This window comes from Dermacentor albipictus, unplaced genomic scaffold, assembly GCF_038994185.2.
Source record: "Dermacentor albipictus isolate Rhodes 1998 colony unplaced genomic scaffold, USDA_Dalb.pri_finalv2 scaffold_11, whole genome shotgun sequence".
NCBI lineage: Eukaryota > Metazoa > Arthropoda > Arachnida > Ixodida > Ixodidae > Dermacentor > Dermacentor albipictus.
The window spans coordinates 922008-944533 of NW_027225565.1; the positions used below are offsets into that span (position 1 = coordinate 922008).

The 22526-nt window shown below is 49.8% G+C and overlaps 1 pseudogene; it reads left to right on the plus strand.

Moving 5' to 3' along the window:
• Positions 1 to 5316: 5316 nt before the first annotated feature.
• The window catches only part of LOC139051353 (sulfotransferase 1C2-like), a 35503-nt pseudogene continuing 18293 nt past the window's right edge, over positions 5317 to 22526 (plus strand).

Below are 22526 nucleotides of genomic sequence, written 5' to 3' on the forward strand. Positions count from 1 at the left end.
CGGGGTCGTTTGAGAAGTATGGGAGAGGCCGTTGCACTGCAGTAGGCGTTGCCAGGGTGATGATGATGATGACTTTAAATTCCTGTTAATGTGAGCGGCATTCTTGCCGTTGTCACACCAGTTTCCTTTCCGGCTCTGTAGATAACCAATAATGTGGACCCATCCCGAATATAGTGCAGGAGAGGAAACGCGGACCGATGCCGAAGGTGTGTGGTCTAAACATACGACGCTGAAATCGTTCATGGCGCTCTTGAACAACAAAAAAAAATGTTCTTTAAAGGGTCTTGAGTGCTAGGCAGAATCGAACCAGCGTCACACGGCTTCCTCAAGCACAGCAAGCCATTGCTTCTATGCGCTCCGCCACAGATGCCCACGGGGAGGGAGGGGTTTAAGGCGCCCCTCAACAGGTCACATAAAAAAAGTTTGGTTATACGTTCTCTGTGTGCCCTCGACCGAAAGAATTTTTCACTTTGGCTGGTGAATGGCCCACACATAGATATTTCAGTGCCGCGAACCCCATTCTTTCAGGAGGGGAGCGTCATCGTAAATATAACGGTCTCTTCACCTGCCCCCTTCAGCCTCCGTAAGTGAAATTCCTTCCCTGCGTTCCCCCATACCGGAGCCGGAGGATCGCGTGACGCATACGTCACGGGCCCCGACTTCTTTTTTTTTCCTCGCTTTTCATGCTGCGCGGCCTACTTGCGCTACACAAACACTGAGGCAGGCGCAAGCGCATCACAGAATATAATCACGTGCTGGAACACGGTACATAGTGGCATAGTTTTGGTCTGTGCACGCACGACTGCACTTTATAGGAACGAGAAGACGAAACGGATGTACATCACTCTTGCTAATGTACGAAGTAAAACAAAGACGCGCAGACATTCGGTTTGTAGGTTTTATTATTTCTCTAAAGTTTAATTGGTCTATTGAAGCAACAGATGAAACAAATAACTGCTCTTCTCTCGAATAATTCTCAATGTCGCGTGCCGCTATGCACGTCGTCACAGCATTGTCATGTTCGTAGGCGCACTTGTGCGATATACGTCGACTCCCCGGCTGGGAGCGTGGCGCCCGCGAGGAATAGGGCTAACGACGCTTGGTTTGAAATTTGAGCTTTTTCCGCGGCGCGCAGTGATGTAATGCTTAGCAGCCACGATCGTTAGCATGCACTGCACTTGTCAGCTCAAAGTGGCCAGACCTGGTGAGGAGCCGTATAATAGTCAGCGTTCGCATGAACCGGTGCACCACGCATCTCTGAGGTCATGAGCGGACTTATGGGGCGCGCCGCTGGTTGCCGCAACGTGGCCTCAGGTGATAAAGTCAATGGAACCTAATGTCACTGGAGCTTCCAGCGAAATTAATAGAGAAGCGCGCGCGCGAGAGAGAGAAAGCCGGCTGTAGTACATAGCTCATGCGCACCTGCGCGTCACCGCTGCAACCTTGGACGCCACGCCATCTGAGATTGCAGGCAAAGGACTTCGCGCAGACTTCGCAGTGGCACCGCTAGGTGTCACAAAGTGTTTGAAGGAATTAGAATTAGTGTACATTGCTGCCATTAGAGAGGGAGCCATATACAACAACTCCAAGAGAGAAGCGCGAGAGAGCCGATCGGCTGCATTTGCTCGTCTCAACATGACGCGTTTCGGCCCTTCGCATAGTACAGTCATTCGTGATTAGTTTCTCCCGAATATTTTAGCCTTCCTTACGCAATCAGAACACGCATAATCTCCGCCAATAGAAAAACATTATCCGATCCATCGGCGCGTGAAGACGGCTTGTTGATGCTCACCAAAAAATATATTTTAAGTGCAGCAGCGGCGTACCTACTGAAGGAATAGAAATGGTGCACTACAGCCTGCAAGGAGTAAAACTCAAGCTTCAAACAATCAACGTGACATCTCATATCGAGATTTACTCCGTATTTGGTCATATTTGGTTGTCCGTAGTTGCAGCAACTTTTTTTTCAGATGCTTTCTCATGCATGCTTTCTTTGCAGCACGAAAATGATAAGTGAATGATGCATACCACAGTTCCGATTTCAACGACGACGAAAAAAGGAGGCGTAAAGCTGCGCGTGGTGAAAGAATAGACAAAACCACAGAAATGGGGACTCGGTTTGTTTATGTTCGCGACTGCCTCTTTACATGGCTTCATATTAGCAACATTATGAAGTGCTCGATGTTGGTTATTTTTTTTTTAATGTTGGATGAGAGTTTGTTCAACTGAAATAATGGACCTGGACGTCGGCAACATTGTCTTCCTCTTTTTTTTTACTTTTCAACGAAATTGCCGTTCGTGTTGGTAAATGCGCAGCAGAATTTGCTACTGCAGCGCCATTGCTGGCGGGCATGGTGTTCCCAGAACGTGCAGCGTGCCGCAGTGGCTTAGCACTGCGTTCTGCACGTGGTGACGCAACTGGGACCAGCCACCAGCTCCTGACACCGCTAAACGGAAGTGTTCTCATCTGCTACGACATCTCCTGCCTTGGAGTCGGTTCTCTGTAGCCAGCTATACAGCTCCGCTACCCGAAGCTCTTTGTATCCAGCTAAAGAAAATGAATCTTGGCCATTGGGACCCCGATGACCGCTATATCAGAGAAATAACTTCGAAATAGACAGCGACTTGTACGCTTTGAGAGATAAGCTTCGGTGCTCCGTTAAATAAGGAGCTTGGTAGCCATTATGTGTGCCGCTCCGACGTGTAATACCCTGAGTACTTCCCGAGGCAGATGAAATGCAAACACACCCACCGTGGTGGCGTAGTGGCTTTTCCGTCGCGTTGCTAAGCCTGAGAATGCGGTAACAATCCCCGAACACGGCGGCCGCATTCCGATGGGGTGTAAAATGCGAAAACGCCTGTGTACCGTACATTCCGCGAAAGTTCAAGAAAACCAGGTGATCGAAATTATTCCGGATATACCCACCAGTGGCGTAGCAACAGGGGGGGCCGGGGTGCCGTGGGCCCCGGGTTCAAGGGGCTAGTGGGGTGGGGGGGGGGGGGTGCCATACGCCTGAAGACAGCCCTCTTTCCGCCGGCTTGACTGGGCGCAAATGGCAAAGAATGCTCAAGATATCCAGTAGCCCGAGCTCATGTACCCGATGCGTTGCGCCGCAGAATTGTCGGCTGCAGCTCTATCAACACCCTACGAAATAATTGCACGAATGTGCGGGCTAAAAAATTTAATTCGCAGAATGGTCGCTAAACTACTCGCCTTAGCGGAACGTTTCATGTGGGGTGCGCTCGTGCCGTGTGTTCATGCTCGGAGCAGGCGTCGGTAAAAATACAGTCAGGCGTTGTAAGGCGTTGAGGCTCTTGGGTCCCTCTTCCGTTCAGAACGCGCAACGAACAAAGACAGCAGGAAGAGGGCGTTCAACCAGCGCGCCCGGCGCTCGCGTTTACGGCGAAGCGTTCGTTGAGAGCGACGTTGCATAAGTGCGGCCGTCAAAAGTCGCGAATGGGATTCTCTCGATCGTCTTCAGACTCGGTGCGGCCAAAGAGTTTGGCGGCGTATGACTCGACAGGCTGTATATAGTCGCGGGCGCCGCGATGTCCTGCTCGTTTTTACTTCCCCTGAGTGGACGCGTCCAAGGCATCGAGGAGTGTGGGCGCACTCGCATCACGCTCCGCAATTTCCATGTTTTTCGTGTGGTCCAGTTCTTCGAACCTACGAAAAGTGCACCTCATCGTTTCCGGGAAGTCAAGCGGCAGCCAGGGAGGCCAGAATTTTGGCCCTTGGACCATTTTTCACGGCAATACGACCAAGGTATTGCTACCTCCGCAAGTGAGCCAGTGTAAGCCTACCGACGAGTAGCGAGCGGCGGCAGCCGCGACGCCGGCTGCGACTCCGCCACCGCCGCGACGCCGACGCAGATGGCGTCTCAAACTCCTGCGCGTTGTGCGAAAAGCTGTTCAGCGGGAAGAGCCTCGACAAGCCATGATTCCAACACCGAAGAGCACATGGATTGCACGCGTATCCGACCGCACCAGGCGATGACCACCAACGCAGGGATAAGCCCATCACCGTCCACCATCAACAGCGGTGAGAATACGACCGACAAACGCATTCAAGACGCCCAAGAGGGATGGACCACAGTTGTGTCCGTCAGGGAAAGAAAAAAATTACCGACGATTACGTTACTTCCTAATGCGAAATTTGAGCGCAGCAAATAAGCGACGCGTACTCCTGGATCATCTCGACGGCGGCGACGGTAAGCTTCTGCTTCGGCGGCACGCACCTCTGGATTCTGACGGCGACGGCGCTGGGCCTCTGCTCTGGCAACTCGTTTAGCAGCAGCAGCAGCAGCAGCAGACGGAGGACTTCCATCGGTCGTCTCGCTCATGGCTCAGAAAGAACTGGCAGATAATTTCGCAGTGGCGAACGGCAGCGGCAATTTCGGCTCGGGCGGTGCACATATACAGATCCGCCGCCACCGATCTGGCTCTCTGATTGCCACCGCACAGGGCGAACGGCAGCGGCAATTTCGGCTCGGGCGGTGCACATATACAGAACCGCCGCCACCGATCTGGCTCTCTGATTGCCACCGCACAGGGGTTGCATTGGAGGAGGAGCGAAGAAAGGAATTAAGTTCGAGCCGGCGCTTTGACAACCGGAGACTCGCAGGAAGAGGGGGGAGGGGGGCGGCGTGTACACCCAGCGGCAAACGATGGGGGCAGAAGCGCGCGCAGCAAGTGGACAACACGATAAAGGGAGGAGGGAAGAGATAGCAGCGACTGACTGATGCCGCTGACGCCGATAGTGAGTCAACCCCAGCTGCGGAGTTGGTTTCAGGGACAACGCCGCCGATGGCGACACAAACAATATGATACCCTCGCTTCCGCAGCGCTAAGAACCAGGTCTAGCCGTGGGAAGGTGGTCACGTATTCGTCGACGTGCCGGGGCCTACGTGAAATAACCTGCGCGTCGGCAACTGAAGAGCACCCTATCCGCCACACAAGAACAGGGGGGGGGGACCCTTTCCTCCTCTTTCTGCATGGCGGCGACGGTGTTCTATGCAGTCACGTTATCTTGACTCTCTAGCGGCGTCAGCGGCATCCAGCGGTATCAGTCGGTCGCTGCTAGCGCTGGGGGGATGAAAGGGGGGCGGGAACGGACGCCAAAGAGCTGCGCTCTAAAATGCAACGGAGAGAACGTGCGCAGGAGCACCGGAAGAACGAATCTCCAAAGAACGCAGACAAGCCAAGATTCCGCCCGCGACGCAACGGAAAGAAACTACCACCCTTACCAAAAGACGATTCAAGGTCATTGTGAGACCGCATCAAGGACTCCCGCTTCGAGCAATTACAACTCCCGTGATGGACCGTGCTATTATAGAGGCTTGCAATGAAAAGATCCAAGGTGAGCAGTTTCTATTACGTATTAAGCCTGGATCGAACATTGTAATTGTTTCAACCCCAGAAAAGGAAGTCGCAAGCACATTGCGCCAGATTACATCACTCAAGATAAATGGAAAACCCCATGCGGTGAAAGCGTATGTAGCTCTGGAGGACAGAGCAGTTCGGGGGGTAATCCACGGACTCACCCCACATACGCCCTCAGACGTGCTTAAATCGAAAATCAGAGTGCGCACGCTAAATGTGGAAGTCGCTCACGCAGGAATGCTGGGGGACACTAAGAGTGGCGTCATTGTATTCTCCAGAAACCTAGTACCAAAATATGTGTACTATGAGGGAGGCGAAATGGCCTGCTATCCGTATCGAAATACAGTGCAAGTCTGCAAAACATGTCAAAGGGTGGGTCACAGAACTGATGTGTGCCCACAACCGGAACTGTGTGTGTGTAGGATTTGTGGAACGGAAGATCCTGCAGACGGACACGAATGTGAGCCCACCTAATGGGGGACCGAAGCTGCAGAAAGCGTCTAAAACAGGTTCGCCGACCAGAACCGTCGTCAGGACGCCAAGAACGAAAGCCATCAAAGGAACGCAGCCTCAAGCGTAAACAAAGGTAGTTCGAGTCGGAGGAAGAAGAGCACGGATATATCACGGAAGGATCTATTCCCTTCGACCAGGAAAATTTCCCGGAAGTACACCGTCAAGAAACCGGGCGGGGACCAGAGAAGTCCAAGATGAAGAACGCAACACCTCAACACCCTTAGTCCAGGGAAACCATTGGCCAACCACAAATGGCAGCACCAAAGGTAATCTGGGCGCAAGTTGCAGCTCCCACTGCACAACATCATACGAATCACAAATCTGTAGCGGATCAGAAACTTATAGAAGAAAATAGATCACTAAAAGCCAGTCTGGCAGAATTGAAGAAAGAGATGGCTGCCCTTAAGCAAACAATACACGACCTCGCAAACAAAACAAAAGAAGCGTCTACAACAAATGTTAGTAAACCCACACCAACATCAGAAGAGCCCATAGGCAAGCAGCTGGAAACAATCACACATCAAGTACAGATAATGTTCGCAGAATTGCGTGCTCTTAAGAGACACGTAGACGACTCCCTAAGCTGCGTCAAAGTAACCACACCAAAACGCCTTAATGATAGCCCAGGAGCTCCTACTCGTCGTTCTAAAGTGATGGAGATGACGGAAAGCGATAGTACCATTCATGGCTGACACGACACACAAAAACACTGAAAACCTTGAGGTATGGCAGTGGAATTGCCGTACGTTACGTAACAAACATGCTGCCCTTGCACAATATATACAGTCAGCGCCAGTCCTACCCGACATTATATGCCTACAAGAAATTTGGGCAAATTACACAAAAACTAAAAGGATACGAGACGTATTCCAATCCTGATTATCCTAGGGTCGCCAGCTTTCCGAGAAAAGACCTGGCCCTCAGCGTCACGTATATGCCACAGCACGACACACAGCATCAAATACTAACGGTGTGGCCATGCAAAAGGAATAGGGCAAGACTGTAATCGTAAATATATACAGTCCTCCTCGAGAGCGAGCACCATGCTTCGATACCCTACTAATTTATGCAATATCAGACATGGAGCGAAAAGACAAGCTGCTAGTTGTTGGTGACTTCAATGCACCACACTCCGCCTGGAGTTACAACAAAGACTCAGTGAAGGGGAAATCACTAGTTGAGACGACAGATCGATACGGGTTCGAACTCATTACAATATCGGGGTGTTACAGACGTTTAGGCAATAGTGTAGCGGCGGATACAACCCCAGATCTAGCTTTCTCGAGCCATCCAGGGGAGACGCGGTGGGCAAATTTGGAGGAAAATTTGGGCAGTGACCATAACATTGTCTCGATAGGTATCAATTCCCCCAAAATCCGTCGCTCCCTGGGGAGGGCTTACATTACAGACTAGACTGTATATCGAGAAAAACAAGAGCAGCTCATTTTCGCAGAAGATATTGAAACCTGGGTGGAGCAAATACGCGAAACACACGAAAGAGCAACGAGGGAGATTACTACAACATCGGATATAACAGCAGTAGACAGCCGCCTCATACAATTATGGGAAGCACGCAGAAGCCTGACGAGACGATGGAAAAGACAGATTAAATAGAAAGCTCAAAATACGTATAGCTCAACTAACACAGGAGGCTAATGCTTATGCACAAACACTAGAAAACAATAATTGGCACCAATTCTGTGAATCTCTACAAGAAGCCTTACACACAAAAAATACATGGGCCATTTTGAGAAGCATGATAGATCCTGCAAGTACAAAAACAGCGACGAACCGAGATCTGCGATTACTTGAATGCGAATTTCGAGACGCTGACACCCATCTCCTAGACACACTAGAAGACATGTATATAGGAGCAAATTCCACGCAAAACCATGATACTCCCACATATTTAGGAGGGAACAATGAGGAGCTAGATGCCTCTATATCGGTGGCAGAGGTTTTCGCGGCAGCGCAAACTTTCAAGAAAAATACGGCGCCTGGACCGGACAAAATAACAAACGCCATGATTCGCGATCAGAGCCTCAATGCTTTAACAGGGCTAACAGATCTTTTTAACAAACATGTATGGACTGAAGGAGGTCAAATCCCACAGGCATGGAAGCATGCAGAGATAATTCTAAAACCAAAACCAGGGAAACCGAGGGACATAAAAAACCTCCGACCCATATCCCTTACCTCATGTCTGGGTAAGCTTTTTGAAAAGGTTATACAGATGAGACTCACTAGGTATATAGAAAGCAGCAACCTTTTCCCGGAAACTATGTTCGGCTTTAGACAGCATATGTCGGTACGGGACATGTTTCTCCTACTGAAAGAAGAAGTATTAAATACAGAGAGAGGAAATGCAGATAGATTCATAGTGGCACTAGATATCAGAAAGTCTTTCGATACCATCTCGCACGAAAGCATTTTAACGGAACTATCGAACATGCACTGCGGACAGCGCACTTATGAATACATAAAATCCTTTCTAGACAACCGCACAGCCACGATAGGGCTAGGATCCACCCGTTCAGATGTTCTACAGACCCCCAAAAGAGGAACGCCGCAAGGTTCAATTCTTTCACCGCTACTCTTCAATATAGGGATGAAAGGACTAGCGGTGAAACTACAACGGATCCCAATGGATCCCAGCGCACATGCGATTTACGCGGACGACGTAACTCTCTGGACCGCAAAGGGATCTTTAGGGGAACGTCAGGAAACCCTCCAGAAGGCAATTAGCATTGTTGAGGATCATGTAACAAAAGCTGGCATGAATTGCGCCCCGGAGAAGTCCGAACTAATCCGAGTAAGAGCGCCTTATACACGAAAGGACGATAGACTTCCGATAAAGCTTGCTCTGGGAGGTGAAACAATACAGGAGGTATCTAAAGCTCGGATACTCGGACTATATATAGATACAGAAAAATGGAGCAGTAGGGCACACGATCGCAAATCTCCGGAAAACGGTTAACAGCGTGTCTTGGATGATAAACAGAGTAGCAAGAAACAGAAAAGGCTTCAAAGAGGAAGAGACGATAACGCTCGTACAGGCATTTATCATAAGCCGTGTAACCTTTGGCCTTCCTTTCCAAAAAGTATCAAACTCAGAGGAAACTAAAATAAACGCCCTTATACGCACAGCTTATAAGGCGGCGCTTGGTCTACCGATTTGCACTAGCACGACCCTTTTTAATGCAATGGGTATTAGCAACACATTTGAAGAACTCGTGGCTGCAACACTGATTGCACAACGAGAAAGGCTCAATTCCACGGAGCAAGGTCGAACACTTCTCCGTCGATTAGGGTATCCACTCAGACCGGCACATTGTAACGACCGAACAGAACTCCTCCCACCGAACATACGAGCTCAGATCTCTGTGTCCCCAATCCCTAACAACATGAGCGAGAAATACCACAGACAATGGCGCCTTGCATGGGCCAGGACACTCGAACGCAGGTTCGGTAGAAATACGGAGGTTTATTACATGGACGCGTGCAAACAGGATAGCAAAACTTTCACTGTGGTAGCCACAAACGCACAAACTACTATTTCCGCAACAGTCGGAACAGGGTCGGTGGCCGCAGCAGAGGCTACTGGGGTGGCTCTGGCTATACGTGACGCTAAAAATAGAGCACGTTCTGCGTTAATACTAACCGACTCGCAGTCGGCATGTCGCCTTTTCATGGCAGGCACCCTGCCCAAACTCACCATCAAAATCCTAGGAAGAAATCTCAGGGAACACCACGCTATTACGTGGTGTCCGGCGCACGCCGGAGTGAGGGGTAACGAGAGGGTGGACCGCCTCCCTCGAGAATATAGCATCCGAGCGACGGAACGCACTCTCGTAGAATCTCCGATCACAGCAAAAGATATCTTGGAGGCACAGAGACGAGGAAGGCAACGGTATAGCTTTCCAGACACATCCTTGCACTCAGCGCAAATGCGGGACTGGCGCCGACTACAAACCCGTACATACCCACACCTACTCCTACTACACCACATACACCCCACCCGGTATCCCAACACTTGCCCTTGGTGCGGAGGGCGGCCATCTCTTGACCATATCACATGGTCGTGCCAGAGTCGGCCACAAGAAATCCAATCACCCCTTGTGGGGCAAAACTCGAACAGTAGGCAGTGGGAGGTGTGGCAAGCCAGCACGGTGCGGGAGGACCAATTGGCCCTTCTCGACCAAGCCTGGCGTGCCGCGATCGCCAGTGGGGCCCTGGACTGAGGGACTCACCCACTGGACCTGAATGGGATTTTTGTTAGTAAAAGTTTTATACTACTACTACTACTTCCCCTCTCCCGCTCGTTCCGATGAAGCCGCTGCGAAACCTGCCGTTATGTTTCACGCTTTCCTTCCTACCCTCGAAAGTTTCAGAAAGATGTTGTTGTGTGACTTCCTGTCACAAGTACAGTGTCTGTGTCAGCTGCACAGAGTTTTACAAAAAAAACGTGAATTTTGTAAGGATATTTCCCGATACTCTATGAAGTTATGTGTCATTGTGATTACTAGGAACTCACTAGCGTGAAAAATATGGCAGATAAGTAATAACCATATGCTTAATAATTCCTTAGTTAGTGCTTATAGAGGAAGCACTTCAATTCCAAGAATTGAGGACTCAAAGTCATATTATTAACTCAACAAAAACTTATAATACTAAACAAAATAATTTTGGGTGCTACAACCTACAGTACATTGGCACTGCGAGCGGCGCCCAGTATGGCAGCAGCGAAACAAATATGAAATAGTGGACCAGTGACGTTGATCCCTCAAGCCTCTCCTTTGCGAGTGCAGACCAACAGGTTTCGCTGGCGCGGGCTTCATCGCGGTCTTTTTTTTTTTATGTTGACGCCAAGAATCGACGCGAAGCGTGCTCTATTCTGTTCCCAATCTTCTGGTAGTACCGCAGCTCGGATAATCACGTTTGTCCTTATAGCAGCAAATAAAAACAGGGCTTTATTGATCAGAATGAAGAGAACCCGTAATTGTGATAGCATTGGCGCCCGCGCAGCAGTGAGACAGGTGGCGTTTTCCGTTGTCCTAATATGGTGGGGAGATCAGCGTCACTGAGACGTAATTTAATTTTCGTTTTCGTTCAGGGCTGTCCACAGCCAAAATACTGCGGGCCATAGTACCTACGACGATTTTTGTGAAGTTGTTGTTGGGCAAGATATGAATGTCGGCCTTCAATTTTGCAAATGCAATGTTGCCGCTAAAATGGGTAATTAAAACTTTATTACAAAATTTTTTTAACTTGTGACGTGAGCCGTTTTTGCCACGATGCCGAATTTATATTGGTTGCCAAGCCTTACAGTCTGACAGAAGATGTGTACATGCGCTTATCACAAGTTATCAGTGCAGCACCCTGTGTTATTTGGCGCAGAAAAAACAGCGTGCATTGGCCTCGAGCTCCACCCTGGAAAAGCTGGCGCCACCATCGTGCAGAAAAAACTCCGCATTTAGGAGCGACGACCACCAGACCCAGCTCCGGGCCGTTCAGAGGGCTCACAAAAGGGCGGAGGCTCACGGGCTTCCCGTCCCAACGTGGGTGCGGCCCGCGACCCCTGCCGACCACTAAACCAAGAATGGGTGGGGAGGGGTTCCTCAGGACCCAATAAAGTTATTTCCTCCTCCTCCTCCTAGGCCTCGAGCTCCACCACTGGAAAAGCTGGCGCCTCCGTCGGCGTGAGGTGCTATTAGGGATCACGTGGACATAGCGGGCGCGTCGGCTGCTTCGAGAGCGCCGAAGCGAGCTGAAAACAAGAGCTTAAATTCCCTCGTACGCTGCGGTCCTCATTTAGTGGCGAGATTTTCCCGCTTCGAGTGCCACCTTTACAACGCTTGAAAGCACTACAATAGGTAGTGGCTGCCTTTGAAGGCGCGCAACATGGTAGGCTACTGCTCGGTGCCGCAGTGTCGGACGTACGCAATGGAGCCCGGTGTCAGCCTTATTCATACGTAGCCGCAGGACAAGAAGCTGCGTGAAGCTTGGTTCGCGAAACATAAAACCAGCAAACAGTCATCGGCTAGAACTCGGGTATGCAGCAAGCACAGACGCGAGGAAGATTTCTGCTACGGCACTGGGTCTGCGATGTTCGAAAAACGCGCACTAAGACGCTCGCCCGAGTCCGCTGCACGACTAATGTCATGATGGTATGGTCTATGAACTTGTCGATGCTATAGATACTGGCAAGTTCACTGGAGTGGAAAGGGAGCGGTAAGAAGCACATTAAAAAAAAAGCATGGCATATGGTCATGTTTGTGTTATGAAATAATGCACTGGATTACAAAAAAAGAAGCAGCGGGAAATATCGGAAATATAGGAAGGTATCGCCAAGAAAAATTCTCGTTTTATGGAAAGAAGTGGGGTCCTGTACCGGAAGTATCTAGAGCGCAGGGGAGTGGAGTTCGATCAGCTGATCGTGCCTCAGTGCTACCGTCAGCATCTGTTGCACTTGTCGCATGGAGGTTCGTGGTCCGGACACCTAGGAATTAAGAAGACTAAGGACCGTCTCTTGCAAGAGTACTATTGGCCAGGTTTTCGTGACGCAGAACACTTTGTGAAGGCATGTGACACCTGTCAGCGGGTGGGCAAACCAGGGGACAAATTGAGGGCGCCGTTGAAGTTGGTGCCTATCATTACGGACCCTTTTAGACGGCTCGTTATTGATACAGTGGGACCTCTGCCGGTAACAACCACGGGGTACAGACACATTTTGACTGTGATCTGCCCAGCGACAAAGTTCCCTGAAGCAGTGCCACTTAATGAACTCAGCTCAGTTGAGATAGTCAATGCACTACTGTCCATATTTGCGCGAGTTAGTTTTCCTGCGGAAATCCCGTCAGATCAGGGCACAGTGTTTACTAGCGCTTTGAGGACAGCCTTTGTCGAAAGGTGTGGAGTAAAGCTGTTACACAGCTCAGTGTACCACCCACAGTCGTATTCCGTTCAGAAGCTCCACTCCGTCATGAAGCGCGTGTTGAGAGCATTGTGTTTTGAACAACTAACTGACTGGGAGCTGTGTCTGCCGGAGGTGATGGTTGCATTAAGGACCGCGCCGCATGCGGCTACGGGGTTTTCGCCAGCTGAGCTGGTGTACGGTCGCTAGCTGCGGTCTCCGCTTCGCATGCTTCGAGACTCGTGGGAAGGCAGGGACGATGACCCAGTCGTGGTGGAGTACGTGCTTAGGCTCCTCGAACGCTTAAGAAGGGCACAGGAGTTGTCAGGTGAAGCAATGGCAAAGGCCCAGCAGAGGGCCAAGGTTTATTATGATCGGACAGCCAGGGCCCGTCGTTTTGAGGTGGGCGATGAGGTAATGATATTGCGCACATCGCTAAAAAACAAACTCGACGTGCAGTGGGAGGGGCCAGCACGCGTTGTTCAAAAACTGTCGGACGTTAACTACGTGGTGAGTCTGCCAGGAAAACGGAAAGCACAGCAAGTTTAGCACTGTAATCTGCTCAAACCTTATAGACAACGGGAAGCAGTGGTGTGTATGATGGTAAACGTTCCCGAAGAGCTTCCGGTCGAGCTTCCGGGTCTAGGCTCAGTGACGAACAGGGAAGACACCGATCAAGTCATTAGTGACTTAATCAGTAAAGCACCGCTGTCGCCTGAGCAGAAAACCGAACTTCACCAGCTCTTACAAGAGTTTCAAGGTCAGTTCTCTGAGAGGCCTGGTAGGACTTCTGTCCTTACTCATGGAATAGAACTTACCTCCCCAGAACCAGTACGATCGAAGGCGTACCGGGTGCCACCCCACCAGCGCGATATTATGGAGACTGATGTAAAGAAAATGCTACAGCTCGGTGTTATTGAGGCGGGTGAGAGTGATTATACCTCCCCTTTGATTTTAGTTTATGTACCGGGCAAGGAACCTCGTCCTTGCGTCGACTACCGCAGGCTTAATTCCGTCACTAAGGATCAAATTTATCCGATCCCTAACATCGAGGAGCGCCTTGAGAAAGTCAGTAGCGCTCAGTTTATTTCCACCCTAGATCTTGTCAGGGGTTATTGGCAGGTTCCACTTACAGAGGAGGCTAGTAGGTATGCGGCGTTCATTTCACCAATGGGAACATTCCGTCCTAAATTTTGAGTTTTGGTTTGAAAAACGCGCCATACTGCTTTTCAAGCCTCATGGACAAAGTGTTGCGGGGACAGGAAGAATTCGCTTTCCCGTATTTAGACGACGTAGCGATATTCTCCGCATCCTGGTTTGAGCATATGGCACACCTGCGGGCAGTGCTAACCCACCTGTGCGAAGCGGGCTTGACAGTCAAGGCTCCCAAGTGCCACTTAGCATAGGCCGAGGTTGTCTACCTCGGTCACGTGATTGGACAGGGTCGTCGCCGCCCCTCTGAAACAAAGGTAGCCGCTGTGCGAGACTTCCCGCAACCGCACACGAAGACCGATATTTGGTCGTTCTTAGGTGTCGCCGGCTACTATCAGAGGTACATCCCCAGGTACTCTGATATCGCGGCTCCCCTGACGGATGCTCTAAGAAAAACAGAGCCCCAAACAGTCGTCTGGGAGGAGACAAGGGAAAGAGCTTTTAGCGCCCTAAAGAACGCCCTAACAAGTCAGCCTGTGCTACGATCGACAGACTACACAAAGGGTTTGTGTTTCAGTGCGATGCTAGTGAGCGAGACCTGGGCGTTGTACTGTGCCAACGGAAAATGGAGAAGTGGAACACCCCGTCCTGTATGCTAGTCGTAAGCTGACCAGTCATGAGCAGGCGTACAGCGCCACCGAGAAAGAGTGTGCGTGTCTCGTGTGGGCTGTTCAGAAATTGTCATGCTACCTAGCTGGCTCGAGGTTTATCATTGGGACGGATCACTGCCCTCTCCCATGGCTGCAGACCATCTCTTCCAAAAATGGCCGCCTCCTGCGCTGGAGTTTCGCTTTTCAACAATATTCCTTTGAGGTGCGTTACAAAAAGGGGAGTCTCAACGGTAGCGCCGATGGCTTAAAGGGACACTAAAGGTTACTATTAAGTCAACGTGGACTGTTGAAATACCATCACAGAAACCTCGAAACTCTTGTTTCGTGCCAAGGAGAGACTTATTTTAAGAGAAAATGCGTTCTGAAACGTCCGCGTACCTATAGCGCAGTTCAAATCGCCCGCCCTCCGATCGAGGAGTACTGACATCATGGTCTCATAGTGACGTTGCGCCATCGGTGAGTAGAACGGCGTCCGCAGACGGCGCTACGGCTTTTCTGCGCAAAACGCAAACGCGCGGCCAGAAACTGAGCCAAGACAGAGCCGACAGCAGAGCGAAAGTGGGAGCATGGTGGCTAGCGGAAGGAGAAACGAATTACGTCCCACGGCACACGGAGAGTCCGTTTTCGTTAAACCATAGGCTGCGGCGAGCTCGCAGCGTGGTCTGTGAGAAGTGACGAGCCTTTTCGCACTCGCAACAGGGCATAAAAAAGTGCGAATCGACGCAAAACTCGGCACAACCCAGACGTCGTTTCCCGCACCGCCACCAGGCACCGCTACTATACCTCAAACTCCAGCGAAAGACGCCCATAAACTGGTACTTCATTCTATAACGCAAACTTCGACGCTCGTCGCAATGGACCCTGACACCGACAGATTGGCTCGCGATGGTGGGCTCAACTTCAGCGATTTGAGCATCGACGAGCGCGACCTGCTGCTGAGGGCTCGCACTGCCGGCGTCGTTGCGTACTACGACAGCGGCCTCGACACCGGCTCTCCGGAGCGGGAAAGCAACGAGGGTTTCCCACGACATCACATGGACGTGGCATTCTCGCTGCTTGTTCCAAATGAAAGTTTCGCGAGCCAGCAGAACCCTCACAGCACGACGCGATAACGAAAGTACTGAAACTCCAAAGCGTGCGCGGCGCGAAGTCGAGCGAAAACGGAACCTTTCGAACACCCATATTACTGAAGGGTAACGTCAAAATGTTATTTTTTCTTAGAATCGAATAGACGTAGACAAGTAGCATTTTTTCCCGTCTTATAATCGAATGAAATGATATTTTTAATACGAGTAGTTGAGTATTAGTGACACAAATTATGAGGAGTCCTTTCGTCATCGGGCTAGTACCGGAATGTCGCTGGGGGGTCTCAAATCGTGTCATGCATTTACCTCAATTTCTCGGTTACTAAAGCTCTGTTCGCGATTAAATTGACGCCTTAGACGTTCTAGAACATTGCTCTACCACTTTAACTTGAGTTTCTGGTAACCTTTAGTGTCCCTTTAAGTCGAGGCCCCTAACGTAGGAATCAGCCTCAAAGTTGTTTGTTACTGATGTTTTTCTTCCTGAGGCAGGATTTTTAACATATTGCTTTTGTTTAGTGTTTCAAAGTCATGACGTGCTTTCTAGTGCAATTTTCCAATTTGTGGACGCGTTCTGAGTGCTGCTAGACTACTGTAAGTAACTAGGCAGTAGCTTAAAAGGGGAAAGAGCCTGGCATGGCTTAGTGAGGGTTGTGTCGTGCTTGCTGACTGAGTGGTTGAGCTTCGGCGTAGTTCTAACGCTTGCTGGGAACGAGAACAAAAAGAAGGCAACTCTGCCGAAGTCACTTTGCAGTGTCCTGTGTGAACCTGAACGTGCGAACGAGGCCTTCTCGGTGCGCTGCGCTCAAGAAACGCCAAGGGACGACCGACTTTCGTTATGAGCATCATCGAGCGACATCCCTCCGGACATCGGATACAGTCCCCTGACCATCGGGATCCCCTTCTCCCGGCGGGGCGGTCTGTTACGTTTCACCTCCGACGTGCGGTATAGCCGGCGCGGATTTAACGGACGCTGGGGCTTCGTTCACAGCGGCGGACATTTTGGCCAGTTCAGCGCTGCCCCAACGCCTCCTGCCAAGCGCGTCCAGGCATGTTTCAATGCCACGTGTCTTGTGTGTGTGTGTGTGTGTGTGTGTGTGTGTGTGTGTGTGTGTGTGTGTGTGCGTGCGTGCGTGCGTGCGTGCGTGCGTGCGTGCGTGCGTGTTGGTGCCCACGCTTGTCAAAGCGCGGCAGCCGGGAAGAGGAGCTCCCCAACTGTGAAGCGAGGAGGTCTGACCGGCGCCGTCCCGGCGGATACTTGTCACTTGTCACAACGTGTCCGTGCGCCTCTTCCGAGCCGTTCCTTCTTGCCCTCGACTCCGAGAGTATAAAAGCAGCTGCCCCCGGACAGTGTTGCCAGATTTGGCTATATATAGCCAAATTGGGCTACAGAAAAAAATCTTTGGCATCGACTTGTGTGAGTTGGCTACGTGGCTATGTTTGGGCTGCTGAAAATATACGACTTGGCTTTGTTTGGGCTATGAGTGGCACCTTAATCCACGCTCCAGAGGTGACTCTCATAGAGTAGTAACAAATCTTGACGACTCTGTTTTAGCTGGCTGAGCCAGCAGCGCGGCTGTGCGTGTGTGTGCAAAATGCCCCCTTTACCTCAGTGCATCATTCTTTGAGCCGTTGATTTTATCCTTGACGCACTTAAATTTACACCGCGCTTCACCATGCTAACATTTATTCCAGCAGTGTCTCATTTTCGTCTTATCCCGACGCTCAATCACCGGACATCGGGATGAGCCTGGTAGTGGAGGGTGTTTCACAGTGCACTGTACTAACATGGCTATGCTGAGAAACAGAGAGCAATATGGTTGGGCGATCGTGACGCCGACATGAAAGAGGGGAAGCATGCGTAGATGACACGCTCCAGTGTATCTAAGGCGAAGGCGTCTGGTTGAATTATCGCGCTGGGCAGAGTTTTCGACCTAGGCCGCGTTTATCACGGTAAGCTTTTTACTGCCATTTTCCTTTGCGTGTGAAATGAACTGTAACGCGCCAGGCGTTAAGGACCCCGTGTCGCAGAAAATCCGGCGTTGACGCCATTGCCGTGTGAAAAAATTATCCCGAACCACGTAGGCCCTTCGGCTGGCGCATATGCATTACTGAAGTAATTGATTTTCTCAAAGTAAAATGCGTCAGAAAATTCGTAAAGTACCACTTACACTCAGCCTACAGGCATGGTAGCGTCGAATTGTAATTTGAATATACGAGAAAACATGTTTGTTACGGGGAACCCCGAACACAAACAGCTTTTCCAGCTGCCGTTCGACATCTTAGTAGGGGGGCGATGGTTTGGGCTAGTTGGTTTTCCATTAGGCTGACTGGTGCATCGCGAGGCAGGACAGGGGACACGGGAAAAAAAACGAGGACAAGCGGTTACTGCCAAGCAGGAGCGGCGCGCCCCGCTCGGTTCCATGCAGCACCATCCAGATGGCACTCGCCTCCGCAGCAGCGGCGGCGCCTGCCATGCGAGTGGAATGAAAAATGAAGAACCAAAAAGCTCGCCTTCGTGCATATTGTTCGCATCCAGCATTTGCAGGTAAGCATTATGGTTGCATACGCTGCAGTTGCCGGGAAGCGTGAGAAGCAGTCAGGGATCTTCGAATGCTATCCCATCACACTCTTCAATGCGAAGATTAAAGAGCTGAGAGCCAATATTCAGAGTACTTATATTTTAATGCAATGGAAATTTTACTGGTCAGAGTGCGTAATCAAGAACTGGTAACGCGGAAAACGCCATGGAAATTTTTTTATCAGAATGTTTTTATCTGCAGTGAGGGTGTAGTCTTTCACTGGCAGCTTGCTGACAGCGGTGGTAGGTGAGTGCGATGGTGATTATACGCCGGCATTAGTGGGAGGCAGACGACAAGTGCGGCCGTAATTGTGACAAAGTATTTTGTCTAACAATTCGACGTTCCTGCGATTCATATTTTCCGAAGTGTTAAGTATTTTTGCGGTAATAGCTACGTGTTTTCATTGTTTCCTTCCCATCTGCTTTGGTATTTAAACAGTCAAAGCGAAACCAATCGCATTGAAAACGAAACGACAATTTTACGCGTGATACGCAGTTCAGCGTGCTGCCGTAGTCATGCGTGCGCTTTTGATTTACGAAGCATAGAATAAAGGCGCAAGGGTCTAATAATAGCAACTGCAATATTAAGCAATAATTATGTTGTACTTAATAACAGCCGACTTACTTGCAGTAATCTCATAAACTACATCCGAAGTATAAAGATTTCATTGCCAGGCCTCGCCACTTACTGGGCTTTGAGATTTTCTTTGCCAATTTAAAATTATAATCACTACTTCAATTCCGAACAGCGTACCTGTTTCTATCGCCATAAATCATGATCAGTTCATTTCCATCAACGTCTCACAATACTTTCTGGCCAATTGTCCTCCAAGCGTCCTCCAAGTTTTTTGTTCGTGCTTCCGTACGGCATTCATTTCGATAGGTTCTCCCTCAGCAGCGATTCGCTGGAACTTGAGCTTCCGGGGTCAACAGAAAAGTGTTGTAGAAGGATCGACATTTGGGCGAGTTGGTACTGGTTGAACATCTTGAACCGGCAGCACAATATGACGATGACAGAAACACACAGGACAGCGCTGATCTCACAACTAACTTTATTCGAAGACATACACAAACCTATGTACACAACCCATAGCCACGTGCTCTCCCATCGATGGCGTCATTATCAGTGCGCAGGCAAAAAAAAAAACGCAAAACCCTGTAATTTAATGTTACACTATGAGGCGGCTTAAAAATTCAAGTTCTCTGTTATGCAAATTTAATGATGGCATGCTTACACAACGCGACCCTTTTTTCCTGATATAGTAGGTCTCAATAATCTCCCTCGTGGTGTGATTTCTACGCGCGGATTTCTAGGCCCAGGCTGCCTCCACTCATGCTGGGAATGGCTGTACTGTTAAGCATACTTCCCCGTTTGTGCACTGTAGAATGGGAGTTGTTTACGAGCTTCCATTTTCCTGCGGTCACGTCTATATCGGCCAAACAGGTTGTTGCCTGAACGTTAGATTGTCTGAGCGTAGGCGCTCGCTAACGGGTAATGTCTACTCACATGTCGCGCGGCATTGCTCTGAGCATGGGTGCACCCCACTCTATAAAACACCACAATACTTTCCGCGAATAGAAATCAGACCACGAGGGAGATTATTGAGGCCTACTATATCAGGAAAAAAGGGTAGCGTTGTGTAAGCATGCCATCGTTAAATTTGCATGACAGCGAATTTGAATTTTCAAGCCGCCTCATAGTGTAACATTAGATTACAGGGTGTTGCGTTTTTTGCCTGCGCACTGATAATGACGCCATCGATGGGAGAGCACGTGGCTGTTGTTGTGCCATTACCACAAGCCCGGATTCCGAATCTGCAAGATGCGGAATCTATCCTGCGAGCGCCATAATTCTCCCTTCACAAGTCAAGATGCTGCGCCGTCGTGCGGGAGAAGCCTCGGCGAGCAGCGTGTTTGGACGTGTCCGCGTGTGCCAGACAGCCCGGCGCCGCACCTCCCTTTGCCTGGAGGTCACCGCGCGCGCGAACTTTGAACCGGGTGGCCAGCGCGGTCGCTGGTTGGACCCCTCGGACGACCGTCGTGTGCTGACTTTGTATTGGGCCGTTTGAGTGACAATGGTCCTCGGGGATTATAAAAGCAGCGACACGCCGCCTGAAAAACAGGATCTGCCGACCCACCGGGAGAGAGTGTCGCTCCCGACTGGGGTGAGATGTGTCACGCGTTTTCGCCGGACGTCGTCGTGCGAGAACAGTCGCGTTTGTTGTGAGCACTCGGCCCCAGTGCCGACCCGTTCATGTCCTGTATGATAACCTGTATATAATGTATAAAGTCCCTTTTGTTATTCTCATCGACGCCAGGCTCGGAGTCTTCGCTACCAACGCTCTGTCACGAAACGGGTGACGAGCGCTACGGGACCACAAAGCCGTAATCGTGGTGCAGCGGTGCAAAGTTCGTAACACTGGCGGCACCGGTTGGGTGTCGTAACACTGGCGGCACCGGTTGGAAGGTCGTAACACTGGTGGCAGCGGTGGGATTGACCGGCATCAGCTACCTCGGCGCGGTGAGTGCCTGAAGTTTACCTCAAACACCAGACTTTCTCTGACACAGGTTATAGTAGCTTAGGGAAGGATTTGGTGTTGCATTGTGATAACCTTGTGTGTTTCAAGCCTAGTAAGAGTGTTTTGAAAACCAGGGGATGCTGAGGGGGTAAACAGGGCAGTGTGTGAAATACTTGCATATGTCTTACTAGTGGACTTTGCCGAGCACGTCCACTGCGGCAAAGTCCGCTGCAGTGACCACAGAATGGTAAGAACTCGAATTAGCCTAGACCTGAGGAGGGAACGGAAGAAACTAGTACATAAGAAGCCAATTAATGAGTTAGCGGTAAGAGGGAAAATAGAAGAATTCCAGATCAAGCTACAGAACAGGTATTCAGCTTTAACTCAGGAAGAGGGCCTTAGTGTTGAAACAATGAACGACAATCTTGTGGGCATCATTAAGGAGTGTGCAATGGAAGTCGGTGGTAACTCCATTAGGCAGGATACCAGCAAACTATCGCAGGAGACGAAAGATCTGATCAAGAAACGCCAATGTATGAAAGCCTCTAACCCTACAGCTAGAATAGAACTGGCAGAACTTTCGAAGTTAATCAACAAGCGTAAGACAGCTGACATAAGGAAGTATAATATGGATAGAATTGAACATGCTCTCAGGAACGGAGGAAGCCTAAAAACAGTGAAGAAGAAACTAGGAATCGGCAAGAATCAGATGTATGCGTTAAGAGACAAAACCGGCAATATCATTACCAATATGGATGAGATAGTTCAAGTGGCTGAGGAGTTCTATAGAGATTTATACAGTACCAGTGGCACCCACGACGATAATAGAAGGGAAAATAGTCTAGAGGAATTCGAAATCCCAAAGGTAACGCCGGAAGAAGTAAAGAAAGCCTTGGGAGATATGCAAAGGGGGAAGGCAGCTGGGGAGGATCAGGTAACAGCAGATTTGTTGAAGGATGGTGGACAGATTGTTCTAGAGAAACTGGCCACCCTGTATACGCAATGCCTCATGACCTCGAGCGTACCGGAATCTTGGAAGAACGCTAACATAATCCTAATTCATAAGAAAGGAGATGCCAAAGACTTGAAAAATTATAGACCGATCAGCTTACTGTCCGTTGCCTACAAACTATTTACTAAGGTAATTGCAAATAGAATCAGGAATACCTTAGACTTCTGTCAAGCAAAGGACCAGGCAGGATTCCGTAAAGGCTACTCAACAATAGATCATATTCACACTATCAATCAGCTGATAGAGAAATGTGCGGAATATAACCAACCCTTATATATAGCTTTCATTGATTACGAGAAAGCGTTTGATTCTGTCGAAACCTCAGCAGTCATGGAGGCATTACGGAATCAGGGTGTAGACGAACCATATGTAAAAATACTGGAAGATATCTCTAGCGGCTCCACAGCCACCGTAGTCCTCCACAAAGAAAGCAACAAAATCCCTATAAAGAAAGGCGTCAGGCAGGGAGATACGATATCTCCAATGCTATTCACAGCGTGTTTACAGGAGGTATTCAGAGGCCTGGAGTGGGAAGAATTGGGGATAAAAGTTAATGGAGAGTACCTCAGTAACTGGCGATTCGCTGATGATATTGCCTTACTTAGTAACTCAGGGGACCAATTGCAATGCATGCTCACTGACCTGGAGAGGCAAAGCAGAAGAGTGGGTCTAAAAATGAATCTGCAGAAAACTAAAGTAAT